Source organism: Accipiter gentilis, chromosome 2 (genome assembly GCF_929443795.1).
Source record: "Accipiter gentilis chromosome 2, bAccGen1.1, whole genome shotgun sequence".
Lineage (NCBI taxonomy): Eukaryota > Metazoa > Chordata > Aves > Accipitriformes > Accipitridae > Astur > Astur gentilis.
In genome coordinates this window covers 47,314,606-47,333,865 of record NC_064881.1, presented here as the reverse complement: position 1 = coordinate 47,333,865, position 19,260 = coordinate 47,314,606, and positions in this window count along the sequence as shown.

Below are 19,260 nucleotides of genomic sequence, written 5' to 3'. Positions count from 1 at the left end.
CTCACACAGGCCGCCCTGCAGACGCGCTGCCGGTGCCTGGGCACGGACACGCTTCCCGCACACTTCCCTTTGGCTGCACAAGGCAAGGAAAAGGCGGGAAAAAGTGGTGAGTCTCACACTGGGGGTTAGTCGTCTTCCAGTGAGAAACCACCACAAAACCAGTGTTGGGGTTTTGGGGGGCAAGGCCATCAGAGTAGCAGCAGGGAAACAACAGTGTGAGAACAAGGGGGTAAAACATATCGCAGAGGCTCTAGGAAACACCGCTCCAGCAGCCAGGGGAAGGGTGCAGAGGTGCGAGGGGAAATCGGGCTGCGGAGCTTGAAGACCTTCAGTGGTGCAAAAGGCCAAGGCGCCTTGGCACTGTGGAGTTTGGCTATAGCACGGGCTTAAGGCAGTTCCCCCACACCTCGTCCAGCAACTTGGCCCTACATTATGCATGCCTGAACTACACGGGGCCAGGCTGCAAACCCTACCCGGAGGCACTGCATTTTGTTCCTCCAGATAGCCACGTTTAGTGCCAGATCTCAGACTCAAGTCACCAAATAGCATCTTGGACACCTGAATTAAAACCAGTTTCTCCTTTCAAAACCTTGAAATGAAGCTCTCCATCAGTGACACCTCATCATCAAGAAACCTGCAGAATAACACTCAGCCCATCCTTAGCACCTGAAGCCTGCACGTCCCTCCATTTAGAGGATGCACAATGCTTTTGTTAATTAGAGCCTTAGTTTAATATGAGCTGTCAAAGTTCACTTAACTTCAATTAATTGTTTCTCCTGAGCTTAATTTCTTTAGTTAAGTATTGATTAATCATTGCTTAATTATGCTGGAGTCTCACTGGGTGATATTTCAGTCGCACACTGCAACAATGCATTGCTTTCTAAAAATACTCTGGGTATCATCAGATATCTTATGCATTGCTATTATTGGGATGACTTTTAATATTTATCTTTTCATCTCTTATGTTCCCAAATGTATATTTAACATGTTGTGTTTAATTCTACTGGTTTACAACTCATTTTTCTCTATAAGGGTAGGTTTTAGACCAGAGATTTACATTGCATACTGGGGGGAGCAATGGCTTAGCGTCTGGCATCCATCATCCTGTGCCAGGAGAAGGGGGCTAGGGAACACAAGTGAATGGTCTTTACTGTGGCAGAATACTAACATATTTAAACAATGAAAATATTGATGGCATGGGGTGGGTTTTTTCTGTATACCTTTTAGGTGGCATACAACAATGCTGACTCAAATACAATCCGTATTTCTGCATAACTATGTTACACCTCATCTTATGAATATGGCCTTCAGACCAAGGCATCGCCAGTCTGAAATCTCAGTCTGTTCTGAAATATAAGGAAGAGAAAGCTATGAAGTCCTCCACCTATCTATAGTATCTCGACAGCACTGTTATGTCAGGCTGGATTGCAAGTATGTTAATTCTCACAGATAAATAAAATAACTATTAATTTTTACTGAGGTCTCTCTTGAATTTAGATATTTACCCAAATCAGATGTTGTTTGATCCATAGTGAGAAATTAAACAATTACTTTTTCCCCAGCAATAATTTCCCTGGAGTCCATTTAGACATCTAATTTCACCTACTCATGGAAGCTTTTTTTATTATTTTTCTAAATGAGAAAAAGTCACTCCCCAGAGAACACTTTGTGGCTTGCCATGGTTTTATCACAGTCAAGGGTTAACTTTCTCCTTTTGATACATGTTCACTTTTTCAGAGATCTCTAAACCTACTACTACTAAAATTCCATTTTAAACATGTACTATGCTATAGGAGTACTAAGCATTATTTACTACTGTCATCCCAGATGCTCGAATGAGCACTGGTAGGAATATGCTATAAAGAGAGTCATCAAAATGACATCCTTTTCTACTACATTTCACCTACTTGGGGATGTAAACATCTGGCACCTTGGGAATGCACATCTTTGCTATGTGAAAGACCAGATAAACTGGTAAAAACACTGATTATTATATAGATCATGAAAAACACTGCTGTTCCCTGATGCTGAATGACACAACACAACAGATTTTCCAGAAAGGGATGGATGAATTAGTCCAGGTAAAAAAAATACTGACAACACCATTGCTAAGAACTTGAACAAGTGCTAGTCAAAACAGTTCCAGAGTTCAATTAACCTGTTCTTGTTATTAACTTCTTATCATGACTCTGCATTTCTGGATTGTGATCAAAAACAGAAACCAGAAGCCCACTTCCATAACATAGCTCGCTTGTGTTAAATTATAGCAATACATAACCAAGAAGCTGAGAAGCAAATCTATTGCCATGACTCTCATTACAACTTCGTCTAAACAATGGACCTGATGCTGTCCAGATCACTACTATTGTAGGTGCTGAACAAACACAGTCCTGCCCCGACATGCTTACTGGAAAAGAAGAAACAAAAAATTGGAAAAGGTGGTTTCACCCTCCCTACTTTCTGTAAAGGAAACTGAAGCACTGAGACACAATGTGCAAAATTTCCCAGTGTGATTTGGGGCCATATTCATCAAAATGATTAGTCATTGATCTTAATTACAATCCCCAGAATCCTGCCACATGGAACCCAAGCTCTGTTTCTGGAAGTCTATGACAGCAACTGGATGCACATCTCCAACTTTCTTGTGCTAATGCCTAAACACAAAAACCTTCCAATCTCATCAGCTTTCTTGGCTTCGGCCACATCCTCATTGCTCACTATTATTTATTTATATTGTAACCAGGCTTAGCAGGCACAGTCATCAACCACAGCTGTGTCAGAGGCTTTACTAGCACAAAACAAACTTCCAAATCCAAGTGTTAAGATGAGACCACTGAGGAGAACAGGAAGTTAAGTGGTCAGTATGAGTTTGTCACGGCAATCAGCCTGGTCAGAAGGGATCAGAGCTCCTCCAGTCCCCTCCTGGAGACTAAATGTAGCCTGACTGAGGTTAGGAGAGATAGCTAAATGTTATATGGCTCTGAGTATTTAAAACATTCCTGTTCACTCTACCGAAGGAGTACACACAAGGTCTGTTGTAGCTCTTCCATCTGTCACATCCATATTGCAAAACAGAGCACAGTACCATGCAACCCTGTACCCAGTTATCTGCTGGAGTTTGGAAATTTTATCTCCGACTGCATTAATAATGTGACATGTCCCCATTAAAATAATAATAAAAAAGGCAAATAAATAAATAAAAATGAAGACAGCCATAGCTTATTTCTTTCAGCATATCTTCAAGTGAACAGAATCGCATGGCTCCCCAGACTGAGCTGTCTTATCTCCTCTCTGCTCAGGTCTCTGAACCACTTTCTTCACCCTTCCAGCTCACCTGAGAAAAGGGAAGAAGGGTAAAAAATCCCTACAATTGCATCTGAACACATACACCAAGAATGGCACGTGGGAAGTCTGCGGCTCTGCTATGGACTTGTGGTCTCTCAGGACCTGGGGTCTCCCAAGGTTGCCTGGATTTGGGATACAACATCTTGTAGAATAAATTCTGTGATTTGTTGGAGAATATTGTTCAGGCATGAGAGCAGAGAAAGAGGTTCTAAAAATCAAAGAAAGGTCCTTGAGGGACATCAGCAGTGCCAGTATATACGGGTTCAGTATGTCTCTTTTCTTGGCATACTTGCTTTGGATAAAACCATTAAAAGCAGTTTCTCAGCTTAAATAGGTAAATGCGCCTGTGAGAATATTTATCCTAAGATGCTTTTGTTATTAATAAAGAATCAAATAAAAGCTGCAGGTCACCATAACTTTGTCAGACTTCTCACCCTAACAATTTTTTCCATTTTGAATAACACTCTGAAAATGACTGTAGTGTAATTTCCTTTCTTGCTTTTCAACAAAATAATTGCTTCATATGGATTTTGCAGATTGTTGATAACTAAATTAGTGGCTCTTTTGTAATTGTTTCCCTTACTATTTCTCCATCTTTTACTTTAGAGGGGCTATATTTTTGATTTGAATCCCACTCTCCTGGTAACAGCAGCATTTTCATGTGGGCTGGAGCAGAATGCTGGTTTATCGGTGTTCTAACGAAACTTTGTTGAGCAGACTAAAAGGAGAAGAAATGCAGATAAATTCTGAGGAATCAGATTTTGCCTACCTCAAACATATTATGTAACTCTTCATCCTTTGAGTAGTCTTATTGATTTCAGTGGAAGAAAAGTTATTGCAGGATGTGAATAAGATGTCAGATTTTTACCCTATATATTTCACTTAGCAAAGAAAGCAATGCTGCAAAAGATAACAGACCCTGAGCTGTAGCAGGATGCAAAATCTGCAGTGACAATAAGAACTGGGCAGCCTTTTGCTTATTTGTGATGGTGCCATCTTATTGAAAGCATTTAATAAACAGCAGTAGCTGTGTGAATTAAATGAAAGACCCTGATGTATAAAATGAGAGCCTTCTAATCCTTACAGCACTACAAATAATTCAAAGAAGTCTTAAAGTACCATGATAATGGCACAAGAAGATGGATATCTGTGTTATTGTTTTTGTGTACCTCAAAGAATGCTCTGCAGAAAAAATAATGTTGCATAAAAAAAACCCTAAACACATTTCTTTCAAGAAAGCAGACAATTAAAATTATCCAGAAGTTGAGGAAAATATGACTTAAAAATATCTTGCAGTATGTTTGCCTTTGAAAATCTACATTGCCCTTAAAACAATTTTATGGTGGATATTGTGGGCTCTGGATTAACATAAGTGACTGATTGAAAATCTTTATAAGGATGTTAAGATTAAGGACACAGCCCTTAAGTTCTACAAACGCAAAACTGATTTCAAAGGAATAAAGTGATGAGAATGGATGTCCACGAAACAAAAATAATATATTCATAAAGCCCTTTTTCAACAGTGAAGACATAAAGTGACAACCACTGAACTTGTCATCTGGTATTAAAATTGTTTAAATTAAAGATTATGGGAAAAACTGAAAAAGGAAAGAAAGAAATACAAGCCAGCTGTACCTGTGGTGTGATTACAGTGTCTTCAGTATAGACAAGACACTGGTTGGTTGACTTTTATGGTGTAATTTTGGATGTATGTGAAGTAAAGAGAATGTGGTGCTGAATAAACAACTTGCAAGTATACAGGGCAAAATCTAAAAGCAAAGCTTGGGAGAAAAAAAAAAAAGGGAAGAAGAGCACATTATTCTATATGACATTATAAATGAAATAATAAAAAATGGGCATGCTCCAAACCAATGGAAGCACGAAGCACTGGGCAGAACTGTCCCTCAGACACTCTCATCTATCCCAGAATAATTCCATACCTTTTCTACATGTAGAAATTCAAGATCCTGCTGAGGCAGGGCCTCCTGATGCCTTGCACAGTTCCAGAAGCACTCAGGGTGGAGGTGTGGTGGGACTGCCTGACCTTCATTTCTCCAATAACCAAACCACTGGACACAGAGTGGCAAAATCCCAAATGTTTTGTGCCTGCCTTCTGCTCAGGAAGAGAGCTGTGTGTTTGCCTTTGTCCCTCGTACACATGGAGTCATACCCCCATATACATACTAAGGCAGAAACATCAGCAACAATGTATAACGTGCTTTCCTCCATATAGAAAGACATTGAAGTATAGCATCCACTTATCTGCTGTCATACCTTTAAATCAAGGCTAAACGAGGTGAAAAGCAAATAGATTTTAAGCCCTTGTAAACTCATAGGGCAAGCTGAATGGATAAACTAAGATGATTCACTATCATATATTATCCTGGTGTGTTAGAGTTGGCTATATAATAAGTTCATGGCCATCTTGAAATGAGTGGAAAGGTGAATGCTTCCATTGTGATTACTTGGCTAAAAACCATACATGCCAGTAATCCCTCTTCTGCCCGTCTTCACCATTTAATTGCAATATTTTAAGGTTAAAAATGGGGGAAATGCTATGTACTTTTCAGGGAAAAAGTACTGACCAGGCTTTTTTCAGAGATAAATTACTTAGAAACAGAGGGAAAATAATACTCGTATTGAAAGTGACTCCTTAATGTAGATGTCCCTGTTGGGCCAGGTTAAAGGATGGGTAGGCACACTTGCGTATAAAGCTGCAGCTCCTGCAGTCCTGTGACTGGAGGAAAATCTCAGCTTCTCTCTCTCAAGTTGAAGGGAAAGATTCAGTAGGAAATTTCAGTCCACCTGCTTGGCCAGGAAAAAAAATTCAAGAAAATAACCTGAGTGTATCTGCTAATGTGACTGAATGCATAGCCTATCTGAGACAACAGCTCTAATTAGGGTGATGTGGCATATTCATTTCTATAGGGTCCTAATTCTATATGCAGCTGTCCTCAAGGGTCTTTAAAGAGCTAGCCCCTCTATCTCCTAGCAAATGGCTGTGTAACAGAAGAGGAGGAAGAGGAGGAGGAAGGATGCAGGAACTGATTCTCTTGATGCTGAGAAGTTCTCAGCTGCCACTTCTCCCTTCTCTAAGGCAAAAGGAGTCTCTCCAAGCCCATTTGTGGTGAGTGTGAAGAGCAGGACCATTTCAGTGGGAAAGCATAGTCATCAGCCAAAAATAAGGTCATGGCTGCAAAGTCTGGATCTAAACCACTCTTTAGGAGTGGATTGAACTGCTTATGAAGCTACACTCAAGTTGCGTTTTGCTGCCCAACTTTGTTATTTGGTTCCTGGAGCACTCTTTGCACTGATCTCCTGGTGATCCAGCTGATGTTTCTGGGTGGCATATCACAGGTATAGCCTGAGAGTTACAGTATATCCAGGGGAGAGATCTGCTGTGTGATGAGTCACTATCACTCACCTGTCTTGCCATTTGACTGATTTGAGGTAGACAAGGTAGTCTGGGCTACTTCTCCAACTTCATCTATTATATGGATTCATGGGAAGTCTAGTCTTGAGCTTGGTTATGGAAACAGGGTACTGATGCGAGTCTATCACCCCTTATGTCCATAATCTGTTGGTCTGAATGGAGTTGCACACTGCAAGAGCACAACGGAAAGAACTTTTCAGAGAGTGTCTGAGAGCACCTGCATGCACAGCAGAAGTAGTAGCTTTGTAGGGACTGCTCGTGAGACTCAACTTTGCAGCTGGGGAGCATAATGCCCACGGAAGAGCAGCCTGGCAGTGGTCCACCTATTCTGGGTGTGACTGAGGAGCTGAATGAACTTCTCAAGTAGACCCAAGGAATGTTTTCCACTGTTAATGGATCTGGAAAAACAACCACAGGTTCAGTATAAAAGTTACTCTTTCATTCCTGGTGTCTCCAGAAAAAAAGAAAGATCAAAGCACTTTGGAAGACAATCTGTTTCCATGTTACTTCTATGCCTGGTTCACAGGCTCAGGAGGATCAGATAAACATTCTGGCTTTTCCATTCTCCTCTAGTAGAAAATTACAGCATGTTGGGCCTTTTCTTTTTGCCTGTCATGTTTTGAGCAGCTTCTGATTAGACAGATCAAAATCATTTAACTTCTTTATAACAGTTGCAGCAAATTTTAGGGTAGATCAGGAGGCTATTGGACAGGAGTATGCTGTTTCTTTCCCTCCTGGAGTTAGGGCTGTGGAACATATAGAGCTGATATTAGGTTCTGGCAATTTAAATCTGTTTAGCAAGGTTCTTAATAATCTCTGCATGTATATCACAGAGAACCTTTCGCATATTGCTTTAAATAATTCAGAACTGCTCCAATATTGTATTAAATAATTCAAGAATAGGACAGGCTTTGTGATTAATGATGTGTACCTGGAATTTCTGCAAATACAGCAAGGAGTCAAAGTATGCTCTAGATACAAGTGTCCTGGCACCAAATCCCGTTTACCGTTTGCCAAGGCAATAGTATGTATTAGAAAATTGGAAAAGCGCCTGCTACTCAACAGAAAACTGACTTAGGCCAATGGTTAATGTGGCTGCTGCTGAAAGAGTCTGTTCTTTCTGACAGACAACACTAATTTGGCCTAGAACCTCTATTCTGACTCCTATTTTTAATCTTCATGAACAGCATTTGTGCCTGACATGAAAATTAAATGGAGGTATAAACATTTCTGCAGGAGCTGAGGGTTTGTCCTGGTATTTTACCAGCCCTGATGTGAGAGCATGGAAATGGTGTGCTTTGTAAAGCAGAGCACATAAGCTTATTTTGCATGTTAACTTAATCCTAAAGGGCTCAGATGTTGCTGTTCTTCCCAGCTGTGCTTGGGTCTGTGGTCATGAAAAGTACCTGGAGAGTCTGTTGTCCTTCTCTGTTTGTTTTTGTAGGGAGATGGGACTGGAGCAGCATTAATAAGGCAAAACCCCAAATACTAGAATTTCTGAGTTTTCATCCTGTTGACACAGCAACCACATTCCCTCCTTAGTAAAGTTGAAACGATCCCTGGTTTAGAGAGTACTATCAACATTTTTCTCTAGGAAGTGAATAAATTGCTGTAAGCTTAAAGTTATTTTTTTGGTTGAGGGATTTCTCTAAGACACAAGGTAAATCGATGGTTACACTGAAGTAGGAATAAAGCAAACAAACCCTCCTAAATATCCTTTTTTAAGTAAAGGATATGCTAGTGAGCAGAATGGAATACCTAGCAAGGAGATTACAGATATCAGCACTCTTGGAAATGCTTTGTAGATATCTTTATAGGAGTCTGATATTGGACTCCCAGACCAGCTGCCTCAGTGAGCAGCCACTTTACAAACATCAAAAGGACCAGCTAATTTTATTGGATTTTGGATGTTTTCAATAGAAAGACTCCACAGGGGATACACTGAGATGTGTCCAGCTTTAATATTTAAACACATTCAAGATTCCTAGAGGAAGAGAGAGAGAAAAAAAGAGGGCTGCTGCTGTGGCAACTGTAGTTGGTATGCCATGACCAGTATATTCCCCTATATATGCCTCTCTGCCCCAGCAGCAGCTGGTGGCCTCAGGGCCATGTGGATAAGCTGAGGGACCAGCCTGGATGAAAAACATTTTTACAGATGCTGAGCTGCACAGGTGATTTTGACTTTAGATGTAGAGACTGGTGTGTGAGGGGGGTGTTTTGGGCTTGGGGTTTTTTTTTCAAGGTAGGTGCATCTCAGAAGGAAACTCAGGTATTTAAAGGCAGGGACAAAAGTCAAGGCATATCAAATGCCTGGTATCTAGAACAAAGCTCTGTATACACATTTGCATTTAAATAGCAGAAGCCATTGCAAATCGCCTGCACAAGTCTTTATTTCAGTGTTTTTGAGATCCATGCTACAATAAACTTCAGCATCTTTTTGCTTAGTCTGGCTGCAAAATGCTGTTCACTGTTTATTATGAAAGGCTAAGCTCTGAGAGATGACCGATTAGAGTGCCTCTGGGAAAGTCTCAGGGGTGAAGCATCTTCCCTAAATAAAAGGGGAAGATGCTAATTTTCCATTTGTGCAGATTAACTGAAGAAGCCATAGTACACCTTTTGTGTTTCAGGGCACCAAAGGTGGGAAGGGAAGAGAAAGGATATTGTATGTCAGCCACTTTTGGGTTTCAATGGAGAGTTTGCCTTCTCTAAAGAATAAATAATTCCGTCACCCACCCCATAACCATTTAAATTACAGTCTTCCTGTTATTATAAAGTGATCTCTCAAAGGAATAAATAAAGTTGACAAAAATAATCTTCATCAGAGTTGACACTGATTACACCAGACTGAACTCCCTCACTCATAGGGCTCATCCACCTTTAAATGTCATCATGAGATGACACCTGTCTATCCCGCTGTCAGTCTGTACAGAGAATAAGCCTGTATTCCCAGTGGCTTCTTTTCCTAGCAAGACCAATTCTAAGTCATAAAGCACAGGATGACAAGTCTTAAACCAGTGAAAACTGAATTGTTTTTTGTTATTCACTGTCTCATAGTAGGAGGGGGGGAAACGGCTGAAGAGGGGAAGTGAGGGGGAACTTCATGGGATTTCAGGCAGATAAATTTAAAACAAAACAAATGCTGGATGTTGGTTCTGTAAAATTAATTTCTGCAAAAGACCATGTAGAACAATGAACAATGTTGTGACAGAAAACCTTGTCACTGGCAATGCTTTAGATTAATCAGCAGTGGTAATTCACTAGCCAGCTACTTCTGCTGCATATCGAGGACAACCGGCCATGTGGCTCTACGCTTCACAAGACTGGTCTGCTGGCACTTATTGTCTCATTTTTATTGTTGATTGTCCATCTTTCAGAATAACAGGCTCAGAAGACCGTAGGTACTGCCATATTGAGTGAAATCAAAGGCCTAACTAGCCCTGAAGCTGCTATCGTAAGCAAAAGGAAGTCTGAGAAAAGGAATCAGCCTGTCGAGAAACCGAATTGTGGCTGGCCTCTGTGACATGCCTCATCTGAAACAGAGATGGGAATGATATTCAGATTTTCTGAACTAACCAAAAACCTTCTTCCTTAGTCAGAAAATAATTTATTATTTCCTGATGACTTCCAGTTGTTTTATTAAATTTCTACCACCAGGAAAAAAATATTCCAAAACGTGATTGTTCACTGAAACAGATTTTTCTTTCTATTTTTGCTGCCGTTCATATTTCATTGCATTACAATAAATTGATATAGTGCCCTTATGCCTCTTTCTATTAGAGGGTGCCTTGGATATTAACATTTCATCTGCCACAGAGCAGCTTAACTGGCCTCCCCTGCCCAACAGCACAGAAGTGAATGGTTATGGATACTCTGTGATACAAACTGACATACCCTCAGGGCAACATATACATTTATAATTTAATTCCCTGTGAGTTATTTCTTAGTATTAGAATGGTTTTCCATGCTGGTAAGAAATCCTATTCCTGCTCCCAGATGGATAGCTCAGATAAAGTGCCTGCCTGCCTATATACCTTTTGTCCTGTGCACAGCAAGTCGGGTGGGACAGCCTCCTGCCACTGCACAGGCTCACTACGTTGGACAAGGTGCTGAGAGGTAAGAAAACACAGCTCAGCGGTCCGACTCCACAGATGCTGCCAGACATAGTCCCGGCAGACAGTGCGGTCATGATGCAGTAAAAAAACATATATACATATACATGCCTATACATGTATACATAGACTTAACTCATAGGAGATTTCAGACATATATGGTACAGCTTTTTGCCATTATCCAGTCCCTTTTCCTGTCTGCCTTTTCACTTCTTTGAAGCACTGAATGTACACTGCAATTCAGACTGGCCTATTCTGATACTATATGTGTATAAATGAAAGAACGAACTAGTTCCTCTGAGCTACCTCCAAATGTAAATTAAGCTGCCCTTACTAAAAAGCATGTTCAACAGCAGCAGGAGTACCTTGTTCATATTTTGCATGTATTAAAAAAAAGCCTCTCCCATTTTGTTCTAATATACTGCTAGTCAAGAACTTCAGGCAAGAACTACAAAGGATTAAAATGGTTTTACATCTCTCCCAGCTCCTCAAGCAGCAGTGCTATGCTGTAGCTGCACACATTGCTGAGACAAGATATAGCAGCAGGTAACTCTGCAATTATTGGACAACAGCATAGACGGCATCCAGCAATCCCCTGATTAGTTTGTTTTTTAGAGGAGAGGCTAAGTCCTCTACAGCAAAAACCCTCTGTTTTAATAAACAAATAAATCTGACAATAGGATTATCTGAGTTTCCTGGGTTAGCATCACGGCTTTCTCAGAAAGGCACTAAGCATACCTTTGACACCTAATTAACACTATAAAAGAAACTAAACATATTGGTATGGTACTAGGATTTTCTTCACGCTACTTGCATTGTCATGACTAAATAAAAAAGACTGATGTCTGGCTTTAAAAAAGAAGGAGGGAGAGGAGGTATGGTGAGAGAAAGGAATTACCCATTGATTTATTCTTTTACTTAACAGCAAAGGGGAATGAGCAATTTAAGGTCAGCAGCATATTGCTCAGCTGGCCTCAGATCCTGCAAAATTACCAGCATTGTGTGGTGCAATAAATTGCATACTTTTGTCATCCCTGTTTGTTTGAAATATGTGTGAAATGAAGAGGGAAATAGCTAAGACCAGCACCAAGGATTGCACTGATCTGCCTAGAAGGTGAACAGGAGACAAAACAGTCTGTTTTGTCTTGCATAGTGATCTGAGTGCCCCTCTAACGCAGGAGCAGTCCCACTGCTGTCCTAATGCTTCCCTGCAGCAGTCCAGCAGCCCCTGTACCAGTGACATAAACATCCAGGTTGGTGAAGAGGGATGTTGGCAATCCCAGCAGAGCTATTCCTCCCAATTCTCTCCCTGTTTAACCCACTGACTAACCCCAAAGGGCTCACTTTTGAATCTGCACAGAGTTTGCATGTTGTCATTGTACAGATTTGTCCTGTGGGCTGCTTAGTCATCATGCTTGCAGGCACATTTATGGGAACAGTTCCTGAAGAACTCACCCTATGCAAAATGTATAAATTAAACACTGAGGTGTGGCTCAGTCAAGGCAGTGCATCACACAGTGAGCAGGTTACTGACAGTCCAAGTAACTTTCCAGACTAATGACTCTCTCATCAGTCCAGGAAAACAGATCCCGTTGCTCCTGAAGGTCAAACTGGCCTTTATTTTGCTCCTGGCAATGCAAGTGCTGATTATAGTGCAGTATCCAAGACAGGTAATTCATGTCAAAAGGTGGAGAAAGTGGCTTTGCTTATTGATGTGTTGTCATCGCAACGTTCAGCCTTTCTGTTCACAGCTATTCATGTGAGTTACAGCAAACAATGCCCGCTCCTGGCATTAACTTGCTCCCCAGGCAGCTATTACTCAAAATGCACAATGGCCTACGGGACACCAAAAGATTTGCCATTGGTCTATTGACCAGGGGCAGCCTTGGATTGCACCATGTAATGAAGTAGCATCAAAAGACATTTTTCCAGAGAAAGTTACCAGGTTGGCAGCCCACGAGGATAAAATCCTCCACTTACTTACCGGTTAGGCTGTTTTGACACCATCCAGGGCTGTGCTGACCTCAGGAACAAGGGAGAAAACTGGGGTATTGCCAACACCAAAGGCACTGGGGCAGAAGCATTCAGTGGAGCATCTCATCATAGAACAGAATCACAGAATGGTTTAGGTTGGAAGGGACCTTAAAAATCACCCAGTTCCAAGCCCCCTTTGACTAGACCAGGTTGCTCAAAGCCCCATCCAACCTGGCCTTGATCACTTCCAGGGAGGGGGCATCCACAACTTCTCTGGGCAACCTGTTCCAGTGCTTCACCACCCTCACAGTAAAGAATTTCTTCCTTACATCTAATCTCAATCTACCCTCTTTCAATTTAAAGCCATTACCCCTTGTCCTATCAGTACATGCCCTTGTAAAATGTGCCTCTCCAGCTTTCTTGTAGGCCCCTTTAGGTACTGGAAGGCTGCTAGAAGGTCTCCCCGGTCTCTTTTCTTCTCCAGGCTGAACAACCCCAGCTGTCTCAGCCTGTCTTCATAGGAAAGGTGCTCCAGCCCTCTGACCATCTTTGTGGCCCTCCTCTGGATCCTCTCCAACAGGTCCATGTCCTCCTTATGTTTGGAGCCCCAGAGCTGAACACAGTCCTCCAGGTGGGGTCTCACGAGAGCAGAGTAGAGGGGGAGAATCACCTCCCTTGACCTGCTGGTCACGCTTCTCTTGATGCAGCCCAGGATACAGTTGGCTTTCTGGGCTGCAAATGCACATTGCCAGGTCATGATGAGCTTCTCCTCAACCAATATTCCCAAGTCCTTCTCCACAAGGCTGCTCTCAATCCACTCATCGCCCAGCTTCTATTTGTGCTTGGGAGCTGCCCTGACCCATGTGCAGGACCTTGCCCTTGATGAACTTCATGGCATCCGCATGGGCCCACCTCTCAAGCCTGTCAAGGTCCCTCTGGATGGCATCCCTTCCCTCCAGTGTGTTCACCGCACCACACAGCTTGGTGTTGTTGGCAAACTTGCTGAGGGTGCGCTCAATCCCACTGTCCACGTTGCTGACTGTTTTGGGTTTGTGTGGTGGGGTTTTGGTAACAGGGGAGGGGCTTCAGGGGTACCTTCTGTGAGAAGCTGCTAGAAGCTTCCCTGTCTCCAAGTTGGACCTGCCTCTGGCCAAGGCTGAGCCCATCAGTGACGGTGGTAGCACCTCTGGGAGAACGGATTTACAAGGGGAACCTGCAGCAGGGGAGGAGATTGGAATGTGAGAGAAACCCCTGTGCAGATACTGAGGTCAGTGAGGAAGGAGGGGAGGAGGAGCAGGGGAGGAGGGGATGCCCCTGCAGCCCGTGGTGAGACGCAGGCTGTCCCCCGCCAAGCCCACGGAGGGGAGCGGGGAAGCAGATGCCCACCTGCAGCCCGGGGAGAGAGGAGCCCATGGCGGAGCAGGGGGATGGATGCCCCCCAAGATGGTTGGGACTCCATGGGAAAGCCTGCGCTGGAGCAGGCTGGGACTGAAGGACTGCAGCCCATGGGAACGACTCACATTGGAGAAGTTTGTGGAGAACTGTCTCCCACGGGAGGGACCCTACAGTGGAGCAGGGGAAGAGTGAGGAGTCCTCCCCCTGAGGAGGAAGGACCGGCAAAAACAATGTGTGACAAGCCAACCCCAACCCCCATTCCCTGTGCCACCGGAGGGAGGAGGTGGAGAGAACTGGGAGTAGAGTTGAGCTGGCGAGAGGGATGGTGGGAAGGTGTTCTAAGGTTTGTTTTTACTTCTCATTATCCTTGTTTTTTATTTGATTGGTAGTAGATTAAATTGATTTTGTTTTTTCCCAAGTTGAGTCTGGTTTTTTGCCCGTGACCACAAGTGGTGAGTGATCCCTCCCTGTCCTTATCTCGACCCATGAGCGTTTCTTTATATTTTCTCCTCTTCATCCCACCGGGGCAGGGAGGGGAAGGAGTGAGCGAGCAGTTTTGTGTGCTTTGTTGCCATCTGGGCTTAAACCATGACACCGACAAAGATGTTAAACAGGACCGATCCCAGTATCAATCCCTGAGGAACACCACTCGTCACTGGTCTCCAGTCAGATATCGAGCTGTTCACTGCAACTCTTTGAGTGTGACCATTCAGCCAATTCCTTATCCACCAAGTGGTCCATCCATCAAAGCCATGTCTCTCCAATTTAGATACAAGGATGTCATGCAGGAAAGTGTCAAATGCTTTGCACAAGTCCAGCTGGTGAGGTGTGGCCTCACCAGTGCTGAGTATAGGGGAACAATCACCTCCCTGCTCCTGCTGGCCACACTATTTCTGATACAGGCCAGGATGCCGTTGGCCTTCTTGGCCACCTGGGCACACTGCTGGCTCATATTCAGCCGGCTGTCGACCAGCACTTTTCCACGGGGCATCTTTCCAGCCACTCTTCCCCAAGCCTGTAGCGCTGCATGGGGTTGCTGTGACCCAAGTGCAGGACCCAGCATTTGGCCTTGTTGAACTTCATACGATTGGCCTCAGCTCATTGATCCAGCCTGTCCAGATCTCTCTGTAGAGCCTTCCTACCCTCAAGCAGATCGACCCTGCCTCCCAACTTGGTGTCATCTGCAAACTTGCTGAGGTTGCACTCAATCCCCTCATCCAAATCATTGATAAAGATATTAAACAGAACGGGGCCCAACATTCAGCCCTGGGGAACACCACATGGGACCCGCCGCCAACCAGATTTCACCCCATTCACCGCAACCCTCTGGTCTCGGCCATCCAGCCAGTTTTTCAGCCAGCGAAGAGTACACTTGTCCAAGCCATGAGATGCCAGCTTCTCAGGGAGCATGCCATGAGAGACAGAGAGACATGAGATTCTATGATTCTATGTACACGTTTGTCCTTTCCTTGTGTATTCTTCCATTATGGACACCAGGGCACCTAAAAAAGCAAGTACCATGAAGCTCCCCACTCTTTCATTTTAGGCTTCACTGAGCAGCAAGATCAAGCTACCCTAATGCTACAGCTCAATGAGCTGTGCAGCAGCGTGAGCTGCAAGGTATCATGGGAATACTGGAAATTAGCTGTTTGTTGCCCCTCGTCCTCTGTCAGCATTAACTTCAGTCTCATAGTGCTTCTGTGAATGAAAGCACTTTTCCCCAGCTCAGCTATGGGAAAGGAAGGGAATATCCCGAATGTCATTTACCCTTCTTTCGAAGAAAAAAAATTACTGGATCCAAATAGAACCACTTTTTACTGTGTGCTCTGGCTTTGATTTCCTTTGTAGAAAAGAAAGCTTTTTCTTCACTTACATTTTATTAAGCAATACGTTGACCATGCGGAGGACAGAGCAAGACTCATCAATCTTAGGCAAAGCTTTCCGCTGGTCCTGCTGAGGCATTAGGATGTCCACATACCACCTCAATTCTGCACAGCAGGTTCCTGCACTGAGAGTGGCAGAGGTGGGGATCCTCCAACTGGGGTTGCCACATCTTTTGAAACAGTCTTGGCCGCTCTCATGTGGTGAGGAACCCTGTTGGATCAAGAAGGTGCATCATGCAATGAAGGGTCACTAAGCTTCATGCAATTAAATCTCTTTCCACCCATGGGAATAGTCAGCAGACACATGCAGCCTTGGTGACCAAAAGGCACGCTCTCTGAAAGTCAGGGGCATCATTTCTTTACCCTTTGCTGCTTTGCTGTTATGAGTCTGCTGGGGCTGAGGGTGGCCTGGGCACAGGCATGTGGTCTGAAGTTGTCAGTCACGTCCCATAAGCCATTGGGGAGGCGCACAAGTTTTGGTCATTACTAAAAGCTATTCCTTACAAACTACCTTTCCCAGTCCACTTCTCCAGTCCTTGGCTTGGTCTTTGTGCAGACACACATCTACCCCTCGTTACTGTAGGGGGTAGAGGCTGTGGTCCTTTGCCACTGCAATGGTTATACTTCTGTGTTGCCTGTTGCAGGGCAGGAAGGAGATGATCAGAGATCAGGCAGAGCCTGCATGTAATGGGCAGCCCTGTGATGTCCTGTTTTTATCTTTGACATCATTCTTTCATGGCTTGTCTAGACAAAAAACAGTAGTCTGAAAGACCACAAGACAGCAGGAGCACTTGTTGCAACCCTGCAACTGACTTTGATGGGCTGCTGCTCCCTTCCCCGAGTTCCTGTAGGGACTGGGGGAGCTGGCTGGCTCAGGAGCCACTATCTCACCAACATGTATGATACTTGGTGGAGCATCAAACAGCCTCTGCAAGGACTCACCCAAAGCTGCTAGTTGCCTGGATCTTGCTTCTGGCCTAGGCAAACTCCAAATTCAGTGGGACCCATGATGTCCAGCCTTGCACAGAGCAAGGGGTAGTCACCTCACGTGGAAACAAGGTGCTGCCCATCAGCAGCATCTAGAACCATACTTCCAACTCCTATCCTTGCCCCCAGCCAAGCACAGGTTTTAATGATCTGTTGAACTTGCACAAGGAATTTAAATTGCCCTGAATATGCCTATGACTTAGGATACTAGACAAGCAAATGCATGGAGCTGTCACCCAGCCCTCATCTTCCACGGGAACTTCCTCTAAAGAACTCCCCAGTGTTACCCACAGTTTTGAAGGTCTGGAGGAAGCTCTTCTAGAGCTACCCAAAATATTTAACACAGCCCCACACACTCAAAATGCCACTTGTGTAACTGACAGACCTCAGGAAGCGGCTTTTAATTTGTTGCAACAATGCAATTTTTCAAAGTTTCCAAGATTTTTGTGCATTTTAGAGTGAAAGGACATTTATTGCCACTTTTATGTGTAAGCTGCCTACAGCTCCGTAATACTTGGGGTGTAAAGCAGAGGAGCAAAAGGCCTTTAAACTAGTGTTGTTGCACTTCTGATCTTGATTGATGTTGACACCAATTAGCAGAAAAGGAATCTTCGAGATAAAGGAAAAGAAGATTTTATTAAGCCCTAAATGCCAGGAGTCAGAATTCAATGCAAAATTCATTAGTGCTTATGGCAGGAGTCCTACCAGCTATTGCCAAGGGGTTAAAGGGAAATAAAAATTACATAAATAAGATTTTCAGGACTTTTAAATCCTAGCTTGAACAGTAAATGCATTTGGGTGTTTTTAGCTTGTTCTTCTATACCCCTGCTTGCAAAGGCTGCTCTGTTACACTCACTGGTCTTAATCAGAGGCAACTCCTACTGAAATCAGTTGTGTTCCTGAGAATGAAGAGCAAAGAGAAGAACAGAGGTCATATTTTTTTCATTCAGTTCTAAATCCATTTTTGTAAATACAACATTCACCAGGTAGAGGAAGAAGTCTTCACATGGTATAAATATAAATTTATAATGTATAAATGTATGAATATCTACATGTGTGTATACATATACAGACACAGGATCAAAATCTGATTTCAAATTTCTGGCTCATGTACAGAGACAGTGACACAAAAAAAATGTGTCTTTGCCGACTTTTACCCATAAACAATTGCTCAGAAAAATAAAGGAGCTTTGCAAATTTCCTTGTGTTGTATCACTAATAAATCCCAGTTTAACAAAGCTCTGAAACAATATCTGAAATCTTTGTAAAAACAAAGATTAAATATGCTTTTTATGAACCAGAAATGAGATTGTGACAGCTAGGAGTCTGGAGAACTTTGAGCACCTGCTCTGTAAGAGAAGTGCCACAGCTGCCTGTTACTCTAATTCACAGCTCTTAACGGAAACTATGTTTTGAAGCAGGAACAAATATTTGGGCAATTTGAGGCAGTTCCTTCCTATGGCTTGTGTTCACAGCCCTCAGAAATCTTCTTGCATATTCACGTCTCTCCATGTTCACTAGATCGTGTTTTGCTTTCTAACATTAAGCTCTTCAGCTTTGTAAGGAATATAATAGGTCTCAGTTCCCAAAGACTGAGCACCTGTCTGCCCAGAAACACACCCACAGATTTTCACTCCTTTCTCCTTACAGGGTGTCTGCTCTTTCAGTTCAAAGGACTGCACACATGAACGCTACTTTCTTACAACTCAATTTATCCAATGATAATTCAATTTCAACATGTCCTAAGACATGTTCTTCCACTGGCAGAGGATCCTGATGACCATCAGTTTACATCTACTTGTCAGAATCCCCAGGGCAAATGTTGACTCTGAATTTACCTTCCAGTCCCAGTTACTACATCAAATATCATCAGAGTTTTTGACAGCAGCACCCTAGCTAGAAATTTATTGCCATTTCTTGCTTGCTGTGAGTGTTAGGGATTTGGTTTATACATCTCTCATCTTCCAGGGGTAAGCACTGTAGTTCCTCTGTTTTGCTTTGCTGGTGTAGTGCTATTCTTCTGAAAACACTTAATCCCAGATTTATTTTAAAAATTAAAGCATCCCGTTACCTTCTTTGCATCATTTGTTCCTGCCTTCCAACTAACCGTTCTCCCTTCTTTAATACATACTTG